The sequence below is a fragment of the Phyllostomus discolor genome, chromosome 5 (assembly GCF_004126475.2).
Source record: "Phyllostomus discolor isolate MPI-MPIP mPhyDis1 chromosome 5, mPhyDis1.pri.v3, whole genome shotgun sequence".
In the NCBI taxonomy this organism is placed as follows: Eukaryota; Metazoa; Chordata; class Mammalia; order Chiroptera; family Phyllostomidae; genus Phyllostomus; species Phyllostomus discolor.
The window spans coordinates 31,503,217-31,525,987 of record NC_040907.2 but is presented as its reverse complement, the minus strand read 5'-3'; the positions used below and the strand labels follow the sequence as shown (position 1 = coordinate 31,525,987).

Sequence of the window (22,771 nt, the reverse complement as noted above, 5' to 3'; positions counted from 1 at the left end):
AAGTATTGTTTACAAGTAGAGCCAAACACCCATTTACATAATTTCTTTCTGTTCTCAGTCATGGTTCTAATGATATTTATAATTTAGCTTATTACTCATAACAGATCACATGGCAGCTGAGAAATATTCTGCAGAATTACGGAATTTGTATTACTAATAAATGTATTTATGTGCAGGGTTAGACATAACATACATAAGGCCAATGGTCAATTTTTATACTGATAGTTGAACAATTACTATTATTAGTGTTTTATAAAAATATGTACTTAGATGTACCTAGATATCAGTTTTAAATTTAGCTTATTTAAATAATTTCAATTAAAAAAAGAACTGTTTGAAAGCATGAAAATTTTCAATGTTCTACACTTACTTATGTATATTTTTCCCACTAACACCTCTTATTCAGTTTTTAACCAAACCAGCAATCATCAAAATGGCCAATTTTTCTAATGGTAGTTTCTCTACAACAGAAGATAGTCATGACTCTCAAAAGAAGAAATCGTTTGGGTTTTTCCTGACTTCAAAATGTTTATGAAATCTGTATTTCTCAAAAGCTTCTGAAATATGCAGAAAATAAGTAAAAAATATCCCAATGACCAAAACATACCAAAAGTCAGTAATAAGAGACTCATTCATTCTTTTGGGGAAATGGTTATTAAAAAAAAAAAATCAGTCTGTATACGCAAAGTAAAGCAAGTCCCTTTCCCACTCCAAATCCTGGTTTCTGCACCGTGTGCCCACAGGAGGGCTCCTCCCTCCACCAATCCCATCTCCAGGACCCGTGGGTCCCTGCAGGCAGTTAGCTCGGCCCCCTTCCCAGGCAGCTCGAGTCTTCTCTCCCACATTCAGACAGACTTCACCTCTGAACATGATGGGCCTGTTGGCTAAGGCCCTTTTGAACAGGCTCAGAATCATCAAACACATTGAAATCAAAATTGGGCAATTTCCCAGCACTGTTAATGCACAGCTACACCACACTGCCATAATTTTGAAAGAAATCTTTAAGGCTTTTGGCCAAAACCACCATCTTGCAGTAATTCGCCAAAATGACTAACACAAAAAAGAGGAGAGACATCCTCTACATGTTCTAGGTCTTTTTATAAACACGCAGCCCTGGTTGGCATGGCTCAGTGAATTGAGCGCCAGCCTGCTAACTGAAGGGTCGCCGGTTCAATTCCTACTCAGGGCACAGGCCTGGGTTGCTGGCCGGGTCCCCAGTTGGAGGCATGTGAGAAGCAACCAATCAATGTATTTCTCACACACTGATGTTTCTTCCCTCTTCTCCCTCCCTTACCCTCTCTCTGAAAATAAATAAGTAAAATCTTTAAACAGAAAATCATGGAGTTGCTCCTTTGGCCACATACATACAAATCTACAAGAAAGGTAATACTGTAGACATCAAGGGAATAGGCACTGTTCAAAAAGGAATGCCCCTCAAATGTTACCACGGCAAAACTGGAAGAGTCTACAATATCACCCAGCATGCAGTGGATATTGTTAAAGACAAACAAGGGCAAGATTATTTTTATTTAAATATATATATATTTAATACATATGAAATTCATATATATGTATACACACACACACACACATATATATACACACATATACACATATACATATGACAGGAGAAGGGAGAAAGAGAAACATCATGTGAAAGAAAAACATCGTTTGGTTGCCTCTCATATGCACCTCAACCAGGGATTGAACTTGCAACCTATGCATGTGTTCTGACCAGGAATCGAACCAGTGACTTTTTGCTTTGCAGGATGATGCCCAACCAACTGAACATCACTGGTTAGGGCAAGGGTAAATTCTTGTCAAGAGAATTAACATACATATTAGAGTGTATTAAGCACTCTAAGAGCCAAGATAGCTTCCTGAAACTTGTGAGGGAAAATGATCAGAAAAAGAAGGAAGCCAAAGAGAAAGATATCTGAGTTCACTGAAGCATCAATTGCTCTACCCAGAGCAGCACACTTTATGAGAACCAACAGCAAGGAGCCTGAGCTGCTGGAATCTGTTCCCTATGCATTCATGGCATGATGAGTGTAAAAATAAAAGATTTCTGTAGTGGAAGGGAAGGGGAGGGAAGGGGAGGGAAGGGGAGAGGGGGAGGGGGGGGGAGGGGGGGGGGGGAGGGAAGGGGAAGGGGAAGGGGAAGGGAAGGGAGGGGAAGGGAAGGGAAGGAAAGGGAAGGGAAGGGAAGGGAAGGGAAGGGGAAGGGATCTTTAAGCTTTGATTTGTCCATCACATGAGGCAGATTTCCAATGAAAAGTTGATGGCTGTCAAGGTGTCTCACAATTCTTTGGAGTTCAACATCATCTTGCTAACCTTTGCCTCACGGGTTGGTTGAAGTCCCTTCTGGGGAGGAATATTTATTTGTTGTTCTCAAACTCTTTTGATCCCTCTGAGGGCTCTGCAGGGAAATCTGAGATTCAGGTTTAGACTCCAGGTGAGGCTATGAAGCTGGTACTTTAACAACATGAGGTGGTATCCCAGTAACTAGAACAGCTCCACTGGGTGGAAGGTTCTTACTGGTCATAGATGTCCAGGAAAATGTCCTCAAGTCTTCCTGTACTTTCTGAGCTATGTCTGAAGGTGCTGGAGAAAAACTTTTCTGGGCATCTTCAGGAGCAATTTCTTCCAATACTGGCTCAGACTTTTCCTCTTGGATCTCAGGCACAGGTTTTTACTCTGGTCTGATTCAGGATCAGGCCCTGGTTCAGCAACAGGTTCTCTAAATGTTCTTCGAAGTCATTGCTGACAGTCTGATCACAGAAAATTACAGAATGATCAGGTATCACTTCAGGTATCTGCTGTCTTTCTTCAGGTTCCTCTACTTCTTCCTCAGATTCCTCCTGAGGTTCTGTGACAAAACTACCCAAGACTTCACCTTGGTACCTGAAAATAACATTGTGAACATGGAACTTACTTGCAACAGGGCCCTCAGGAGCAACGACAAATGTCTGCATGAATATCCTCGAAGTCCAGGTGTTATCAGAGAGTATCCCCATCACCTGGACTATCATACCTTCAGAGTGGCATGAGCATCAACATGGTGAACCCTAGTGTCACAACTGTTGTAGAAATTTTATGACATCACTTTCCTATGGATTTATGTCCATAGACTGCATCTGCTGGCTTTCCATCTAAATCCAATCCTCCATGGACATAAAGAGTTCTCTCCATACAAACTGTGTAGCATGTCTGGGGCCTGGTTCAGCGGTGTGTAATACTGTCTCACAAATTCCTACCCAACCAGCAAGGGACTAGGCTTCTCCATAACCATTGCTTTAGTCCATTAAACCTGTGTGGCTGAGAGGGAGAGGAACAAGCTTTGCCCCATGGCACAGAGGAAAGGAAAAAAACCTTCATGCAATTGTACTAGCACCTACCTTTTATAAAAATATATTTAAACTTGGTACTCCCTAAATATAATTACATTTTATTTTTAATCCTATAGATCAGGAATTTTCAACCAGTATGCTGTGGCACACTGGAATGCCACAAGAATTTTTTAAAACATGCAATACCCGACTATTTATTTAATTAGGGTCATGGACCTCTTTTCCATTAGATTGTGAAATAAAAATATGACAACAGCCAAAATAGCCATCTAGTGTGAATGAATCAAAATCACATCTATTTTTTGTCAGATCAGAAAAACATGTTTTAATAATCAGTTTATGTACGCCATGAAATGAAAAAGGTTGAAAATGGCTGCTATAGATTATTATAAACAAGGTCATGGCATAGAAAAATTAGAAAGCAGAGCTTAGGAAAGAAAAAAGAAATTGAAAATCTACAAATGTTGGTCTGCTTAACACTGAAAAAAAAAAACCTGCTAATAAAAGTGAACAGACTCCTCTTGCACATAGAAAGCACATGTACACTTATTAGCACTGAAAAAAAGACTGAATAAACAACAAATAAGCCACAGTATTCAAAAAAGACAAGTAAATATCAATAAAATACTGGTATGATTGTTATTAAATAATATTATATAATCAATGTTTAGATTTTTACTAATACAGATTTCCCCTCTGTGGATTAACAGTAAAATAATCACAGGAAACAATGGAAAATGTATATGTTTAATATAAATGATTTTGAAATTTGATGCTAAAATAGCTAAACATATAAGATTAATTAAAAATGATGAAACAAATGGTCACTGGCAAGGATAAAGACTTAATGAGATTATTAATTTAACTGGTAATAAAGAGGCAAAATCATAACTACTTCTTTAAAAGATAAATATTACTCAGCCCTATAGACTGTAACAGGGACAAAAGTCATTTTAAACAACTTTGTCGTCACATATTGTTGAGTTACCTGAAGAAGAAAGTGAGAATGTAGGAAAAAATGAGAATTCCATTAGCTTGACATTTGATGCAAAAATTACAGGTTTGACTTATAAGAGAACTAAAAATCCTCTCAATTTTAACATTAAGATTGCCAAACATGCACCTGCAAGTTTTCCAGAGTCACTGAAATGAAACCAGCCATTGTGCTGCAAACCACCATAACACTAGACAAATTATATGAGGCAACAGTCTTCGGGCACTTGGGAAAGTCAATGCAAGAGTGCAAATCTTGAAAAAGGAAAATTAGAATGCTGAGACATTCCAATTTTCCCAGCTACTATGCCTGGGAACAACTTTCTTACAGGGGCACAGGCAGCTAGTGTTCAAGAACACAGCAGTTCTACTAAACTGAGGAGGCACAAGTTAAGAGTTCAGGGCAGCTAATCAAACACACTGCACCTGCAGCAAGAAAGACCATATACTAAGCTATCAGAGAAGTCTCAACAAGTTTCAAAAAATTAAAGTCCTATAAATGATGTTGTCTGACAACAGAAATAAGTTAAAAATTAACTACAATAAAAACCTAAAAATTTCTCCAATATTTAGAAATTAAATCACACTTCTAAATAATCTATTAGTCAAAGATGGCATGACAAAGGAAATTAGAAAATATTTTAAATTAAATCATAATAAATATACAGCATATCAAACTTTGTAGTGTGAAAGTAAAGAAGTGTTTAGAGGGAAATTTATACCTTTAAATGCTCATATTTAAAAAGGAAGATCTAAAACCACTAATTTAATCCTTTACATAAAAACATTTTTAAGCAAATTAAATTCAAAATGCATGAAGAAATAAAGAAAAATAAAAGCAGAGAATAGAAAAAATAATAAAACCAAAATTTGGTTTTTAAAAAATATTAATAAAGTTAATAAAAATTATAACAAATCAAGCAGCAAACGAGAGGAAACACAAACTTCCATTCTCAGGAATAAAAGAATATCACCACAGATCAACAGACAGTAATAAAATAATGAGAATAACAGCAGTAACAACTTATGCTAATAACAAATAAAATGGACAAAAAGTTAAACATTTTTTTACCAATACAGACAAGATATAGACAATATAAAGTATGCTAAGTGACATAAAAAGACAAATATGTGATTACCCTCACCTGAAATACCTAGAATACACAAATACATGGAGATAGAAGCAGAACAGAATTACCAGGTGCTGCGAGAACTATTGCTTAAAGGATAGAGCGTGTCTATTTGGGGCGACAATAAACTTTTAGAAATAGATAGTGGTGATGGTGGCACAATGTTGTGAATAAACTTAATGCCACCGAATTGTATACTTTAAAATTCATACAATTCAATGGCAAATTTTAATACATATATACAATCTTATAACATTTTTAGCACTTAAAAAAATTAATTCAAAAGGAATTAAGACCCAAACATAAAAGTGAAAATTACAAAACTTCTAAAAGAAACATTGGAAAAAACCTTCATAATCTTGGGACAGTTGAAGATTTCTTGGACAAAGCATGAATACCAATCATAAAAAATCACAAACAGAACATCAAAATTAAGACCTCCTGCTCCTTGAAAGATACCCTTCTAAAGTATCTTTCAAAGGAAAAGGTAAGCTATAGATAGAAAGAAAATAGTCACAATATATTTGACCAAAGATCTGAATCAGAATATATAAACAACACATAACTCAGAAATGTTTAAAAAAATTTTTTAAATGGTGAAAGACTTAAGTTACACATTTCACAAAAGAGGATATACAAATGACCAATAAGGACATGAAAAACATGTTCAACAACACGGTACCGGCATAAAAACAGGCACATACATATATCAATGGAACAGAATAGAGAGCCCAGAAATAAACCCACATCTTTATAGTCAATTAATGGTGGACAAAGGAAGCAAGCCCATACAATGGGCTAAAGACAGTTTACTCAGTAAACAGTATTGGGTAAATCGGACAAATATGTGCAGAAAAATAAAACTAGACCACCTTCTTACAGCACACACAAGAGTGAATTCAAAATGGATTATAGACTTAAATGTTAGACCCCAAACCATAAAAATCCTAGAAGAAAGCATAGGCAGTAAAATCTCAGACATTGCTCACAGCAATATTTTATCTGATTTATCCCCTCTCAGGAAAGAAAAAGAAAAGAAAAAAATAAACAAATGGAACTACATCAAACTTGAAAGTTTTTGCACAGCAATGAAAACCATCAACAAAACAAACAGATAACCCAAGGAATGAAAGAACATATTTGCCAATACATCTGACAAGGTGTTAATATCCAAAAATTATAAAGAACTTATAAAACTCCACACCAAAAAAAACAAACAATCCAATTAAAAAATGGGCAAAGGACCTGAATACACACTTCTCCAAAGAGGACACAGAGATGGCCAATAGACAATGAAAAGATGCTCAACATCACTAATTATCAGAGAAACGCAAATGAAAACCACAATGAGATATCACTTCACACCAGTCAGAATGGTTATCATCAATAAATCAACAAACAGCAAGTGCTGGTGAGGATGTGGAGAAAGGGGAACTCTTTTGCTCTCTTGGTAGGAATGCAGATTGGTGCAGCAATTGTGGAAACCAGTATGGAGATACCTCAAAAAATTAAAAATGGATCTGCCTTTTGACCCAGCAATCCCACCCCTGGGAATATATCTGAAGAAACCCAAAACACTAATTCAAAAGAATATAAGCACCCCTATATTCATTGCAGCGTTATTTACAATTGCCAAGATATAGAAGCAACCAAGTATCTGTCAGTAGATGAGTGAATAAAACAACTATGGGACATTTACACAATAGAATACCACTCAGCCATAAAAAAAGAAGAAAATTTTATCCTTTGTGACAGCATGGATGGACCTAGAGAACATTATGCTAAGTGTAATACGCCAGTCGGAGAAAGACAAGCACCATATGATTTCACTCATATGTGTAATCTAATGAACAAACTGAACAAGCAAAATAGACACAAACTTGTAGATAGAGAGCAGGATGACAGCTATAGTGAGGGGAGGTTAGGGGGAGGAGGGATCAAGCAAAAAGGAAAAAGGACTCTTGGACAACAGTGAGGTGATTGTGGAGGAAAGGGGGTTAATGGTAATGGGAAAAAATACAATTTAAAAAATATGGATTAATTTGAAAAAACATGTTCAACATTATTTTTCATTTGGGAAATGCAAGTTAAAAACTACAGTGAGATACCACACTACACAGCCACTACAATGGCTAAAATTTAAGTCTGACCATCACAAGTGTCAGTATGGACGTGGGCCAACTAGAGCTCTCAATATTGCTAGTAGAGGTATAAAATGGTACAACAACGTAGCCCTGGCTGGCGTAGCTCAGTGGATTGAGCACAGGCTGCAAACCAAAGTGTCGCAGGTTCGATTCCCAGTCAGGGTACATGCATGGCTTGTAGGCCATGACCCCCAGCAACCGCACATTGATGTTTTTCTCTCTCTCTCTATCTCCCTCCCTTCCTTCTCTATAAATAAATTAAAATCTTTAAAAAACTAATAAATAAATAAATAAATAAATAAATAATGGTACAACAATGTTAGAGAATTATGGGGCAGCTGTTTGCAAACTTAAATATACATTTTGTAGCATTTAAAGGGGCTAAGCAAAAAAAAAAAAAAACCCCACAAAGAAACATATGTTTGGATGTTTGGCTCTTACTTTTTACAAAATTTAGAATATTTTGGTCAAAAGAATTTCCAAATAGCAGATACAATGAAAGTGATATTGCAAATAAAATAAAAGGAAGTTAGAGCCAGAAAATGGAAAAATTATTTTTGCATGGTGCATTCATTTTCTATTGTATAACAAATTACCACAAACACAGCCACTTAAAACAACAAAACATTTATTATTTCACAGTCTCTGTGAGTCAAGGACTCAAGCACAGCTTAGTTAGGGTCTCACAAGGCCATAATCAGTGTCATCTAGGATGCTTGCTCACATGGAGGCTTAGTGGGGAAGAATCCACTTCTAAGCTCATTTGGGCTGTTGGTCAAATTCATTTACTTGTGGCTGTAGAGCTGAGGACCCTAGCTGTTTGCTAGCTATGGACTGGAAGCCACCTTCAGCTCCAATAGGCTACTGTGTCCCCTGTCACATAGGCTTTTCCACCATGGCTGCCTACTTCATCAAGCCAGTATAGTCTCCACAGCGAGTCTACTAACTAGACAAAGTCTTATACACCATATGTGTGGTGGGATACACAGGAGTGATATCCCATCATCTTTACAATTGCTACTGGTTAGAAACAAGTCACAGGTACTGCCCACACTTGTGGGAAACTACACAAAAGTATGAATATCAGGAGGCAGAGACTATATAGGGACCACCTTAGAGTACCTTTATCACACACGACTGTGAAGAAGATTCACCAACAAATAATCCCAAACTGATTTCTATAAATTATTTTAGGACCATTACAGATACAGATTCAGTTAAATAATATTTGGTTTTCTTTAAAATATCCCCACTGAAAAGAGTAAAGATGATCTGAAGAAATGTTATATGACCCTAGATATTGCTTTAAGAGATGATAAAATTGCAATTTATAATAGCAATTTATAAAATAACACTATCATATTATATAATATCTTCTGTGACAATAACTTATCATGAAATTCCATTGCAAAATTTGACATATGAAATTCACAGTTTACTTCTAAATCTATATATTGCCTTAAGATCTTTTTTTTTTTTTGCAAGTTCCAATTTCTTCTGGTACAGCAGAACAAATATCCTTTAAACAGACCGTCTTTTTTAACTCTAAGAAACAAAATGACTCAAGTCAAATGTTAGTTTGGCATTACTGTAAAAATAACACTATTCTAAAATTTTAGTATATTTTATTTAAGCTAGTATATTCAAAATACCAGTTCAATATATAATACTATAATATAATTAATAAGACATTTTATGCTCTTCTTCCTAAATTTTGATATATAACTGACATAAAATAACAATTTATAGCAACTCTTGATTACAACATAGAGATTTTGCTAAAACAAAGCCAAAAGAAGTATGGACATTTTAATAACTTATGAATTCTTTGCCTTTTACATTGTTGCCGAAACAGATGAACATCTACTTGAGGGATGCAGTACTAATTCAACTGTAATTTCTGATATTTTTTCCAACTTTCAATCATAAAAATTATTAACAGGAAAAAATGATAACTAGTTATAACATCTGTCTGGTTCCCTTACCAATGATGAGGGGTTTTTTTTAAAAAGAATCTTTAACTGTTTTTGATTTATATCTGGATGAGAGCCATAATTTGATCTCCTCTGGAAAACCACCTGTTAAACAGTGTTGAAAGTCCTCCATCAAAAGGCTCAGTGGATTCACCTCACAGGGCCACATGACGGAAGGGCACCTCATGTGGGCTATCCAGGCTTCCCAAGGTGAATCTAAAGTTTACTTACCCTCTAACTTCTCTAATTTTAATTTTCCTCTATATAATCAGGTTTTGTTTTAGGTTTGTTTATAGCTGATAAGTTACTCCCATTAGTGGCAGCAATGATTGAGATGCTATTTTTATGGTGCGAACATACCCAGGTATGTACCCAAGAGAAATGAAAACATGTCCATGAAAAGGCTTGTACATGAATGGTCACAGCAGCTTTACTCATAATACCTAAAAGCCGAAAAACCCAAATATCCATCAAACAAATAGTAGTATATTCACATAAGGAAATACTAAGCATTAAAATGAACAGGTGTACTGAAACATGAAGGAAGCCAAAGACAAAATTGTAAACAAGTATGATTTTCACATATATGAAATTTTACCACAGGCAAAAGTAATCTACAGGGCCATAAAGCAGATCAATGGTTGCCTGAGGCCAAGAGGTGAAAAAAGAATTGAATTGAAAAACTACACAAGAAATATCTTGGGGTAATAAAAATATTCTAGACATTGATTGTGGTGATAGTTGAGGATTCCAAAGAGCTGATTTCCACAAGTTATAACATGAATGATAATTGTACTAAAAATACAAACAAAAATTTTTTATTTGCTTAAACAACAGACATTTATTTCTCACAGTTCTGGAGACTGGAAAGTCTAATAAGATCATTATACCAGCAATTTTGATTCCTTGTGAGGGCCCATTTCCTGGGCTGCAGACAGTCACCTCCTCACTATGCCACATGACAGAGAGAAAGAGGTAGAAAGAAAGAGAGGGGGGAGAGTGCGGGGGGGGGGGGGGGGGGCGGGGGAGAGGGAGAGAGACAGAGTGCAAGCATAGGCTCATGCTCCACTCTCTTTTCTTCTTCATCTAAGGATGTAATCTGATCATGGGGGCCCCTCCATCATGACTTCATCTAAATCTACTAATTACCTCCGAAAAGCCCCATCCAAACACCATCAGACTGGGGTAATGAGACAGCATAAGGACCTGGACCTGGGATCCCAAGGACACCAGATAAGAAAAATAGCAGAGCTGGCACCATTGTGCCAACCCCTCACTGGGATCTCAGCAATGCCAGATGGCCAGAAGAAACACCAGATAAGCCCATCACAGGAAGGTCACTACTCTTCCACTCCTTGCTCAAAAACTTGCAGAATTTTATTTTCCTTCTCACTGTTTGCTTCTCCAACCCCCATGTGGAAAATCCCACTCTCTGCTCAAAGTTTGTGTGAGCCCTCCCATTCCCCACCAATAAAAGTCTCTCCACCCTCAAGGTGTTGAGAGCAGCCCCAAATCTTGTTTTTCTTGGGATTGTCTCCTTTGTCCTCAAGCATAAGCTTAATAAAATCTGTCTGACAATTTCCCTGAGGTTCCTCTTAATTTCTATCTTGGGGAAGTCAAAAATCCTAATGCCAATAACAGTAGGGCTTTAACTCATGAGCTTTGGGAGGACACACACATTCAGTCTAAAATACTCCTCGTAACAAATAATCCCAAAACTTAGTGCCTCAAAAGACATTTATGAACTTTGTGGTTCAGTGGGTTAAGTGGAACTGGCTGGGTGGTTTGAGACATCTTTAAATGCTTATTTATTGATTCATTTGAAGATAGCAATGATAAATACATTGCATGTTAATATCATCTTAGTATTATTATAAAATTAAATCTGACCACGATGGTCCTTTAAGAACTGCCCTCAAGTAAAGTATAAATAAGGTCAGAATATGAAGAATAATACAGAACAAAACTTGAAAACTGGAATGGGTGAACAGGTTAGGGTATTAAGGAGTACAAATAGGTAGTTAAAGAATAGCCATGGGGATATAAAGTACAGCATAGGAAATGGATTAGCCAAAGAACTTACATGCATGACCCAAGGACAAGAACAGTAGTGGTGGGACTGCCTGAGGGAGTGGGGGGTGCTGGCGGGGGGGGGGGGGGTAGGAAAATTATAATAGCATAATCAATAAAATATAATTTTTTAAAAAAGAAAAAGAAAAATGATTTTCCCCCACAGTTAATAATACCATGCCATGAATCTGAAAAGCCATGAATTGGTTAAAATCTTAGGGAAGTTTGCTCAATTTTAATGGGCCATTCTCCATGGTTTACCATTTATTGTCTTTGCCTGCAACATTAAAGGTTATAGTGCTATTTTTTCCCTATGTGATAATGCCTAGGTAGCAATTATTTTTGTGTTGTACTAGAGTAAGTTTCTTTGCTTTATGCTGTTTATGTCCTTAATTACTTAAGAAAACAAACTAAGGTTCCTCATAAATAAGCTGTGGTTATTAAAAAGTGTGTTACCTTCTGTTTATTTTTAAATGTTTTATTGTTACCTTGGTTAATTAACCGGGTATCATGTCTCAAACACCAACACTCCTATCTTTAAGTGTCTCCACTAACAAACTCCTTCAGGTTTGCCTTTACAAAATCAGCTTCTAATACAGAAAATGGTAAAATAAAATTTTCAGTATACTTTCACCACCTAAAACTATCTTTGGGATATCCCAGAGGACCCCTAAAAAAATCACAAGTGTTCTTTCACAATTACAAAGAGGCACTAGAAATAATTAGGTTTATTTGATATTTTACTATTGATGAGTTTCATGGGGAGAGTTACCAAATCAGAAAATATGCTCAGCCTTCTCCAATTTCAATTTGTACAAGTAAAATGCTATTAGTATAAATCTTCTAGAAATTGTGTAACTTAGAAGAAGTTCCTAGAGATCTGTCAATGCCTTTCTTATCCATATTTCTGTTTATGAGTCCTGATGGTGTTTTATCAGATTTTAGGAAATAACAGTTTAGTGTTTTTAGTCTTTGTTTCATTATTATTTAAAATGCTGACTTGGTAACAATCTTGCATCTAAGACTTGAATTTAGTATCTTTTAGGTCACTGGAGTCTTATAAGATATACAAATATCTAGGACTTAACTGTAGACTCATGGAATCTTATGTTCTTGGTATGTACATTATGCCCTAGATTAATATTATGTGATACATAAAGGTTTTTTCCTCTGTAAAAATTATGTCCATCCATGTTTTATAAATCAGATATAATATTCACTACCTTCTTTGAAATGGACTAGTCTTAGAGACATCTGCTAAAATTTTTTTTATTTATTTTTTAAAAGATTTATTTATTTATTTTTAGAGAGGGAAGGGAGGGAGAGAGAGACAGAGGGAGAGAGAGAGATAACACCAATGTGCAGTTGCTGGGGGCCATGACCTGCAACCCAGGCATGTGCCCTGGCTGGGAATCGAACCTGCGATGCTTTGGTTCGCAGCCCGCGCTCAATCCACTGAGCTACGCCAGCCAGGGCCTAAAATTTTTTAAATTGCTTTTATTATTCATTTTGCATGCCACAGAGATTCCCTTGTTACAGTTGCATTATTCTTTAAATTTTTTTTAAGATTTTATTTATTTTTTAGAGAGGGAAGGGAGGGAGATAGACAAAGAGAGAGAGAAACATCAATGTGCGGTTGCTGGGGGTTATGGCCTGCAACCCAGGCATGTACCCTGGCTGGGAATTGAACCTGGGACACTTTGGTTCCCAGCCCACGCTCAATCCACTGAGCTACGCCAGCCAGGGCTACAGTTGCATTATTCTTGTTATGAACTCTCATCAAACCTTTCACATTTAAAAATTATCAGTAATAAACTATCCACAGCTATTTTAAGTCTCTATCACCTAAAGATAGATTCTGTTTCATACTGCTTCTAGTGTGAAGGCTCTATAATCAACTAGGAGCCAGAGTCTGTGTTTTCCTTCTTTTCTTTTCTTTTCCTTTTTAAGATTATATTTATTTATTTTTAGAGAGAGGGGAAGGGAGAGAGAAAGAGAGGGAGAGAAACATCAATGTGTGGTTGTTTCCTGAGCATCCTACTGGGGACCTGGCCTGCAACTCAGACATGTTCCCTGACTGGGGATCGAACCAGCGACCCTTTGGTTCACAGGCTGGTGCTCAATCCACTGAGCCACACCAGCCAGGGCCCAGAGTCTGTTTTCAACATAGGATTGATTGTCTCACGGAAAAGGACTGTCCATGGAAAAGGACTGTAGCAGGTATTTCAATCTACTGACACTTCAAAGAATAGACTCTTAGGTATAGGCTTCTGATGCCATCTTGGGTATAGGCAAGATATTCCATCACTGGGATAGGTGGAAAACTTCCAGGACATTCCAGCGGACTGAGTCAGAATCTCCAGAACTCTTTTCAGTCAAGAGGTGTACTACTAACCTAACATCCAGTGAAATGAGAATCACAGAGAACTGAATGGACTAAGGAGGGATGATTGTATTGAGATAGCCAAAAAGTTTATTTGTTTTTTTTCCCATAAAATGGGTCTAGCAACACTTAGTTATCTTTAACCTCATTTGAAACAATTTTGTTAAATTGTATTGTGACAGCTCTCATATCAGTATACATTAAAAAAAAGAAATCAGTGAATTTTTGTGTAAGCATTTTAATATTGAAGATGGAAGAAAATACATAATGTATATGGCATATTAATCTGTTAATTCAAGAAAGGTAAAGATGCAATTGAAATGCAAAATAAAAAGATTTGTGCAGTGTATGGCGAAGGTGCTATGACTGATTGAATGTGTCAAAAGTGGTTTATGGCCCTGGCTGGTGTGGCTCAGTGGATTAAGTGCTGGCCTGCAAATCAGAGGGTTGCTGGTTCAATTCCCAGTCAGGGCACACACCTGGGCTGCGGGTAAGGTCCCCAGTAGAAAGCGCATAACAGGAACCACACATTGATATTTCTCCCCCTCATTTCACCTTCTCTTACCCTCTCTCTAAAAAACAAAAAAATAACTTCTGATCAAGACAGAAATGTAGGGAGATATACTTTGCCTCCTCACACAACCCAAAGAAGGACAACAACAAATTTAAAAATAAAAAATAACCAGAACTGCCAGAAAATCAAACTGTATGGAAGTCAGACAACCAAGGATTTAAAAAGAAACATTCATTCTCAGGAGAGGTGGAGACAGGAAGCTGTGGCAGAGAGGACACAGAGCAAGAGGGTGGCTGGAGGACTGGGAAAGCAAGGTGCAGCTGGTGGATCAGTCAGTCCCACATTTGTGTGCAGATAAACCAGGAGGAACAACTGCAGAGCAAGACAGACCAGGCAACCCAGGGTCCCAGCATAGGAAACTAAAAACTCAAAACCTCTAGCTGTGAAAACCTTTGGGGTTGCTGCAGCAGGAGAAACTCACAGTCTCACAAGAGAGTTCGCTGGAGAGACCCATAGGGTCCTAGAATGTACACAAATCCACACACAGAGGAATCAGCACCTGGAGGGCCCAATTTGCTTGTGGGTGGGCGTGGGGAGTGACTGAAAGCCGGCCGATAGCTGAGCAACCAGCATCATTCCCTCTCTGACCCCTCCACCATATATAGCACCACAAGGCAGCCAAGTGGGTTGCCCTGCCCTGGCAAATACCTAAGGCTCTGCCCCATACAACATAACAGGTCCTGAAAAAAAGAAATATGGCCCAAATGGAAGAACAGATCAAAACTCCAAAAACACAACTAAGCAATGAAAAGATAGCCAACCTATCAGATGCAGAGTTCAAAACACTGGTAATCAGGATGTTCACAGAAATGGTCAAGTATGGTTGCAAAATAGAGGAAGGAGTGAAAGCTATGAAAAGTGAAATAAAGAAAAATATACAGGGAACCAACACTGAAGGGAAGGAAACCTGGACTCAAATCAACAATTTGGAGAAGGAAGAAATAAACATTCAACCAGCACAGAACGAAGGACAAAAAAATGAAGAGAGGATTAGAAATCTCCAGGGCAACTTTAAATGTTCCAACATCTGAAATGTAGGGGTGCCAGAAGGAGAAGAGGAAGACCAAGAAATTGAAAACTTACTTGAAAAAATAATGAAGGAAAACTTCCCCCATCTGACAAAGAAAATAGACTTCCAAGAAGTCCAGGAAGCTCAGAATCCCAAAGAAGTTGGACCCAAGGAGGAACACACCAAGGCACATCATAATTACATTACTCAAAGTTAAAGATAAGTAGAGAATCTTAAAAGCAGCAAGAAATAAGGAGATAGTTACCTACAAAGGAGGTCCCATATGACTATCAACTGATTTCTCAAAAGAAACCTTGCAGGCAAGAAGGGACTAGAAAGGACTATTCAAAGTCATGAAAGGCAAAGAACTAAATCCAAGATTACTCTATCCAGCAAAGCTATCATTTATTATAGAAGGGCAGATGAAGTGCTTCTCAGGTAAGGTAAAGTTAAAGGAGTTCATCATCACCCAATCCTTGTATATGAAATGTTAAAGGAACTTATCTAAGAAAAAGAAGATCAAAACTATGAACAGTAAAATAACAACAAATTCACAACTATCAAAAAATGAATCTTAAAAAAAAAATAGTAAGCAAACAACTAGAACAAGAACAGAATCACAAAAATGGAGATCACATGGAGGATTATCAGTGCGGGGTACAGAGAATGGAGGGAAAGGTACAGGGAATAAGAAGCATAAATGGTAGACATAAAATAGACAGGGGGAGGTTAAGAATAGTATAGGAAATAGAGAAGCCAAAGAGCTTATATGTACAACCCACAGACATGAACTAAGAGGACAGGGAATGCGGGAGGTTGGGGGAGTGCACAGAGGAGATGGGGAAGGGGAGAAACAAAATAGGACAACTGTAATAGCATAATCAATAAAATATACTTAAAAAAAGAAAACTGGATATAAGCAAAAACACAAAGATAATCTTCTGATGGAAACCTGTGTTTTATTCTTTAGAGAATACATTATTTGATTCTAGTGTTTTATTGCCTTTGAGTTATTTTACAACTCTAAATTATAGAGCTGATAGCAATGCAAAATAGTTCTTGTCTATAGATATACAAATAAATTATGGATAGTGGAGTTTCAACTGACTTCCCTTCTCCCCATAGAAAAATCAGGTTTTATAACCATTAATAAATGTATTTCAACATTTCTTTATTACATATAAATTTTTGCTTCTTTGAACTGGCTTACTTCTCCTATGAACTGGCTGCACCATCTGCCTGGTACCCTTATTACTATTGAGTTAAATAAATTATTTAACATGTTTAATTTTTAAATAGTTTTACACATGTTTTTCTAATTTGTTATTACGAAATTATATTTCTCAAATTAGGAGGATATTTTATTTTAAATAACAACATATTTTATTTTACAGCTTGTTAATTTTAGTTAAGACTTTTAAACATTTATAACTCCATTTGCATTATTGTCCCAAACCACACAAATGTTAGGAACAGGCCTAAGTTATTACCTACTAGGTGTTAAACTCTATACTAGTCCTCAGGGATGGAGCACTGCACTACCCAACATGGCACTGACCTCACAGTTTACCACCAGCTATGGACTCAATTGTGCCCCCCCCAATTTCTGTGTTGAAGCCCTAACCCCCCATGTGACTGTATTTGGAGACAGTGTCTTTAGGAGGTAAATAAGGTCAAATGAGGTCATAAGGGTGGGGCCCTAATCTGATGGCACTGGTGGCCTTACAAAAGGAAGAAGATATTCATTCTCTTTCCCTCTCTCTCCCCCCCCCCCCACACACAAACACACACACACACACACACACACACACACACACACCCTGAGGAAAGACCACAGTGAGATGATGACTGTCTGCATGCCAGGAAGAAAATACTCTCCAGAAACTGACCAGGTTGGTACCTTCATCTTGAACATCTAGCCGCCAGAACTATGAGAAAATAAATTTCTATTGTCAAACCACCCAGCCTGTGGCATTTTGTTATAGCAACCCACGCAGATTAATAGCTCATCCAAAGGGAGAAAGGAGACAAATAATTCTTTATTTACAATTGCTGTAAGAGCTATAAAGGAAAAAAGTACAGGGTCTAATGAAGGTACATTCCAGGAAACCCAACTTAGGCTAGAGACAGCCAAGTATGGATGAGGTCAGAGCAGCCTTTCATAAGGAGGTGAGACATAAGCTGAGACTTGATGGATTAAGTAGGAGCTAGCCAGGTGTAGATGGAGAAAAAACATGTCAGGTACAGCAAACATACTGCGCAGAATATGTAGACAAAGACGGGAACCAGACTGTACAAATAGTTTTATGAGCCATGTCATGAATTTCAAGTATGATGCAAAGAATAATAAACTATTCCCTGAACAAGTCTAAATAAACAGTTAATAGTCAAATATACACTTTAAAAAGTCTTTTCTGACTATTGTATGATGAGATCACAATGGCTTGGACTATATGGACATACCAGTGGTAGCAGAAAAAGGTTAGAAATTAAGAGAGATTTAAGAGGTATAACAAAGGAATTGTGGGTGGGCAGAAAAGGAAGGTAACAAGCATTAACTGTTTTCTGTCTTGAGGAAGTGGTTCCATTAATAAGCTAGAGAAGAAGAGAGGAGTAGGTTTTTGAGAAAGACAATGACTTCAGTTTTATAAATGCTAAAGTTGAGATGTCTCTGAGATACCCAAGTAGATTATAATGAATTGGGAGTTGTGAGGTCTTGACATATTTTGTGAGGATTGGCATAACAATAGCTATTCTCAACACGATAGTAACAAAACAGGCTCTCAAGGATTTTCAGTTCTCAGATCTGGTATCCACATACTTATGGCCCACCAATAAACCACATACTTGTTTTTTTTTTCTTAAACAACACAATGGTTCCTGCTGAGAAATTAGTGATGACAATTACTCCATCCCTGCCAACGTCTGCCAAATCCTGCTTCCCACTGAGGAACCTATGTGAGATCATTTCCTATATAGGCCCAATTAAAAAAGACTGTTAAATGTAACACAAAGCTATCATCCTGGTCTTTACAGTCCTAAAAGGTATCAACATTTCCTGATTTTCAAAGTCCACAGAGAAACAAAAGCCCTGCATCAGACACCACCACCACCTCACAAAGGTTATCTGCATGTAGCAGGTGGTATCTCTTTTTAGCACATTCCCCAGAAGCATTTACCCAAGCAAATACCACCAAACTGCATCAGAGAGGGAAAGTGCATGACACTGTCTCACATGTCAGTTTCATAGGGACAAAGATTGACACATCACATCCTTAAGCCCCAGGAACTCCTCCCTGCCCACTACCTATCATTGCGGACACCTGGCATTTACTTTCTTTTCTTTTTTCCTTTCTATTGAATTAATTAGGGTGACACTAGTTAACAAAATTATACAGGTTTCAGGTACAGAACTCTACAACATATCTTCTATACACTGTATTACATGTTCACCACCCCAAGTCTCCATCCATCACCATTTATCCCCCCTACACTCCCCTCCATCTCCCCCCAGCAATCACTATGCTGTTCATCTAATATCTGATGTCCAAGTCCACTGTCAACATCAGTAAGTCTACAATGCCAAAGGATAACTATCCCCAAGGACTATAAGGATAAAGGCCAGCAATGGTAATGCATGTGCCTGTGACTGTGCACTGACAGGTGCTACAGCTACCTTTTCACTTGCAGAGTACATTCTTGACCTCCACTAAATGTACAGCCTCAAAGAAATAAAGCAAAGACATTTCAAGAAATATGAGGACAATCAACTTAAACTGATTACAAAAAGCTTAACTTTCTGGGTAACTAGAAACATAAACGCTATTTATATTGAGCTCCTAAGTATGTAGAGCCTAGATACTAGAGCTGAAATTTACAAAAAAATAACAAAAATCCTATTTGAAAGGAATTTCAAAGAGGAGGCCCCTCCACAGAGCTGAGAAAGGGAAGACATTCAGAGCTGTTGCAATTGAGAAAAAGCAAAATACAGTACCTTCTATACCTTGGGTAAACAAATACAAATAAATTTACTACTTCATTTTCTTTCAATTATTTTCTATAGTCCAGGCCAGTAGTTCTATGCTTTCAACAAGATCATCCACTCCTCTAGGTCTGATATTCTAAACCAGATTTTTTTAATGTGTTAAAAAATATCCAGATGGGTTTAAACATGAAATTGTTTTCTAAAAATGAAAATGATTTAATTTCAGGAAGCTACATCTAAAAAAATGATATGAGACAAGCCAAAAAACTTTGATGACCAACTTGCCCCAACAAAGCCCTTATCACTGCGGGCCTGGATGTTCTCACTCTCCACGCTGGAATTCAGTCAGTCTCTTCCCTAGTGCGACAAAAGCCAACCATGAATGTCTGGCTTTTCTAAGTCATACTTCTATTCACTTAACTTGGTTTAGAATCTTACTAATTTGTTTGTCTTTAAAACTTACAACTTCAAACAGGTAATTATGGCCTGCAAATAATAAAAAATAATTAACAATTACCATTTTTTTGAAAGTTTACTACTAATAAGCATTGGGCCAAATTCTAAAACAGTGACAAATAGTTATGCTCTTAATTGAAGGCACTATGCCATACACTTTACATGCATATTCTTTTATAGGTAAATTGAGGCAACCGAGGCTACTATGGACAAACTGCCAGTGCTCCTGTCTAAGGCCAATATCTCCCACATGTACCTAGATGTCCTCAATTTTTGCCTATTTAAAAACATTCTAAAAAAGAGAGAGCTTAATATGAAGCTTTCATGGGGAGAGTCTGACTGACTCTCAAGCCCAAGTTTTTCATTTCTGTGCTATACTTCCACTTGCCAATTTGGAGATACTGAAGGAATTATTTGTTGGATGGAAGAGTGTGTATTTTGTGTAATGCCAAGATATCACATATATCTAGACCTCCATTATTGAGTTCTGTCCATTTTAATGCAACCGCCACATTACATAGAAAAGTATAACAATGGAGAGCCTCCAAAATTACTGAACTCCATTTGTTTTGTAATTTTCAGGTATTTTCAAAATTATGCTAATTAACTGAACTTGACTCTCTCTCAAAAGACAAGAACAAACTAGCTGCAAATCCCAAATGAACTTTTTGGCCAGCACCTAAAGTATACTAGAGAGAATACACCAAAGGACATGGGCCTTTGTACCTGGAATGGGCACACAGTAGCATCTGCTTTTGCAGAGCCATTTGGGACAGAAGCAGAAAGGCATATAAGTGCTCCTCTCTCCTTCTGACCAAGACTCAGTTGACAATTATAATAACTTTTAAAACTTTTAAGACTAGACTAAAAGAACAAGAAACAGTGGGGCAAATGTTAAGTCACTTGGGTTTTTTGTTTGTTTGTTTGTTTAAGATTTTATTTATTTATCTTTAGACAGAGGGGAAGGGAGAGGAGAGGGAGAGAGAGAGAAACATCAATGTGTGGTTGCCTCTCATGTGCCCCCTACTGGGGACCTGTCCCACAACCCAGGGAAGTGCCCTGAATTGGAATTGAACCAGCAACCCTTTGGTTCACAGGCCTGTGCTCCATCCACTGAGCCACACCAGCCAAGGCAAAGTCACTTGTTTTATTCACATCAGTTTCTCCTTACTACAAACTTTTTAAAGGACTAATTAAACCTATTCAAACATCTTATGTTTCGTAGTTCTTACCTTCCTGCTTCTCTACTACAGATACTGGGTTGGCCAAAAAGTCCGTGTAGTTTTTTCCATAAAATAAGAGACACGTTTTTCATTTTCACCAATAACTTTATTGATTTGGATATTTTGAGTATGTCAGCTATCTTGCACTATTTGCTTCTAGTGGGTACAGACCAGGGGTACCGCTAAACATCTTCCAATACATAAGACAGCCCCACAGCAAAAAAAAATTTGGCAAAATGTCAACAGTACCAAGAAATTTTGCAAACCACTTCTGACATGTTCGATCAATCACAGCACCTTCTCCATACACTGAACAAATCTTTTTTGCCTTTCATTTGCATTTTTACGTTTCTTGAAATAACACATTGTATGCGGGAAACGTATTTATACGTTTTACATTGACTGGTAGTAGAGTGCACAATAAAAATTACCCGCAAACAATGTGATAATAAAGCATAATGCCAAAAATGTTGCAAATTCTCTTCCATCTTCAATATTAAAGTGGCTTTACAAAAATTCACCAATTTTGACAAGTTTTTTTTTAAATGCACGCTGATATGACAGCTGTCACTATACAATTTAACAAAATTGGTTTTGAATGAAGTTAAAGATAATTAAGCACTACAAGAGCCATTGTATGGAAAAAAAACTAATGAACTTCTTGACTAGCCCATAGTCTGTCTTCTACTGCACATTCCTTACAAAGACTTGCCCAGCTCTATGCAGACAAGAACTATGGAGCTTTGGTTATTTGGGGAGATGACTAAGCACAAAAATAACTTTACAATGAGGCAATTCAGGCCCAGAAATGATAGTTCCTGTTGAAATCACACAGGACTTGTTAGTGGCAAAGCCTTGATTAGTATCCATGTTTCCTGGCTTCCTTCCAGAACAAAACTTTTTCTAGTCCTCCAATATTAAAGATTAAAAAAGTATTATTTGTTCTGAGAAACTTCTGGCTTGCTTAACTAAAAGTCTTCAAAATAAAGAATTGTGTCTAACTGAATCTTATGATCTCAGAACTTAAGTGCCCAATATATAGTAGGCATTAATGTGTATCTACTGAATGACTGATTACTTAAATGTGAGTTACTTTATTAAAAAGTGTTTATTTCTGGTCCTTATTAATTAAATATTTTAAGGCAGTTAGAGTAGACCTGACTTTAGATACTACTAAAATGACCAGGAGATTCCTCTAGTTGAAAACTAAAATGATCCAATAATTCCTCCAGTTGCAAATGAAAATCATTTTCACAAGATTTTCTTTCTTCCCTCTCCTCCTCCTTAGCAAACTCCATTCACTGAAGGCACACATTCCCGGAAGAAGCAACCTGCCTCAGGCTTTAATTCAATTCACTTGTATTTATCTTTAGCAAAGACAAATCTCAGAGAACTTCCAAACAGAGGGAACCAAAAAACAAGCAAACAAACACAAAGCTGGATATAGCAGGAAAGTGACCAAGTACAAATATTTGCTGAAC

The 22,771-nt window shown here is 37.1% G+C and overlaps 1 protein-coding gene and 1 pseudogene across 15 annotated transcripts in view; both read right to left on the bottom strand.

The window, feature by feature from the left end:
• The window catches only part of MAST2 (microtubule associated serine/threonine kinase 2), a 163,689-nt gene that overhangs the window by 68,663 nt on the left and 72,255 nt on the right, over positions 1 to 22,771 (bottom strand). The gene's annotated exons all lie outside the window — the stretch shown is intronic.
• LOC114496164 lies at positions 2,205 to 3,388 on the bottom strand (annotated as a pseudogene).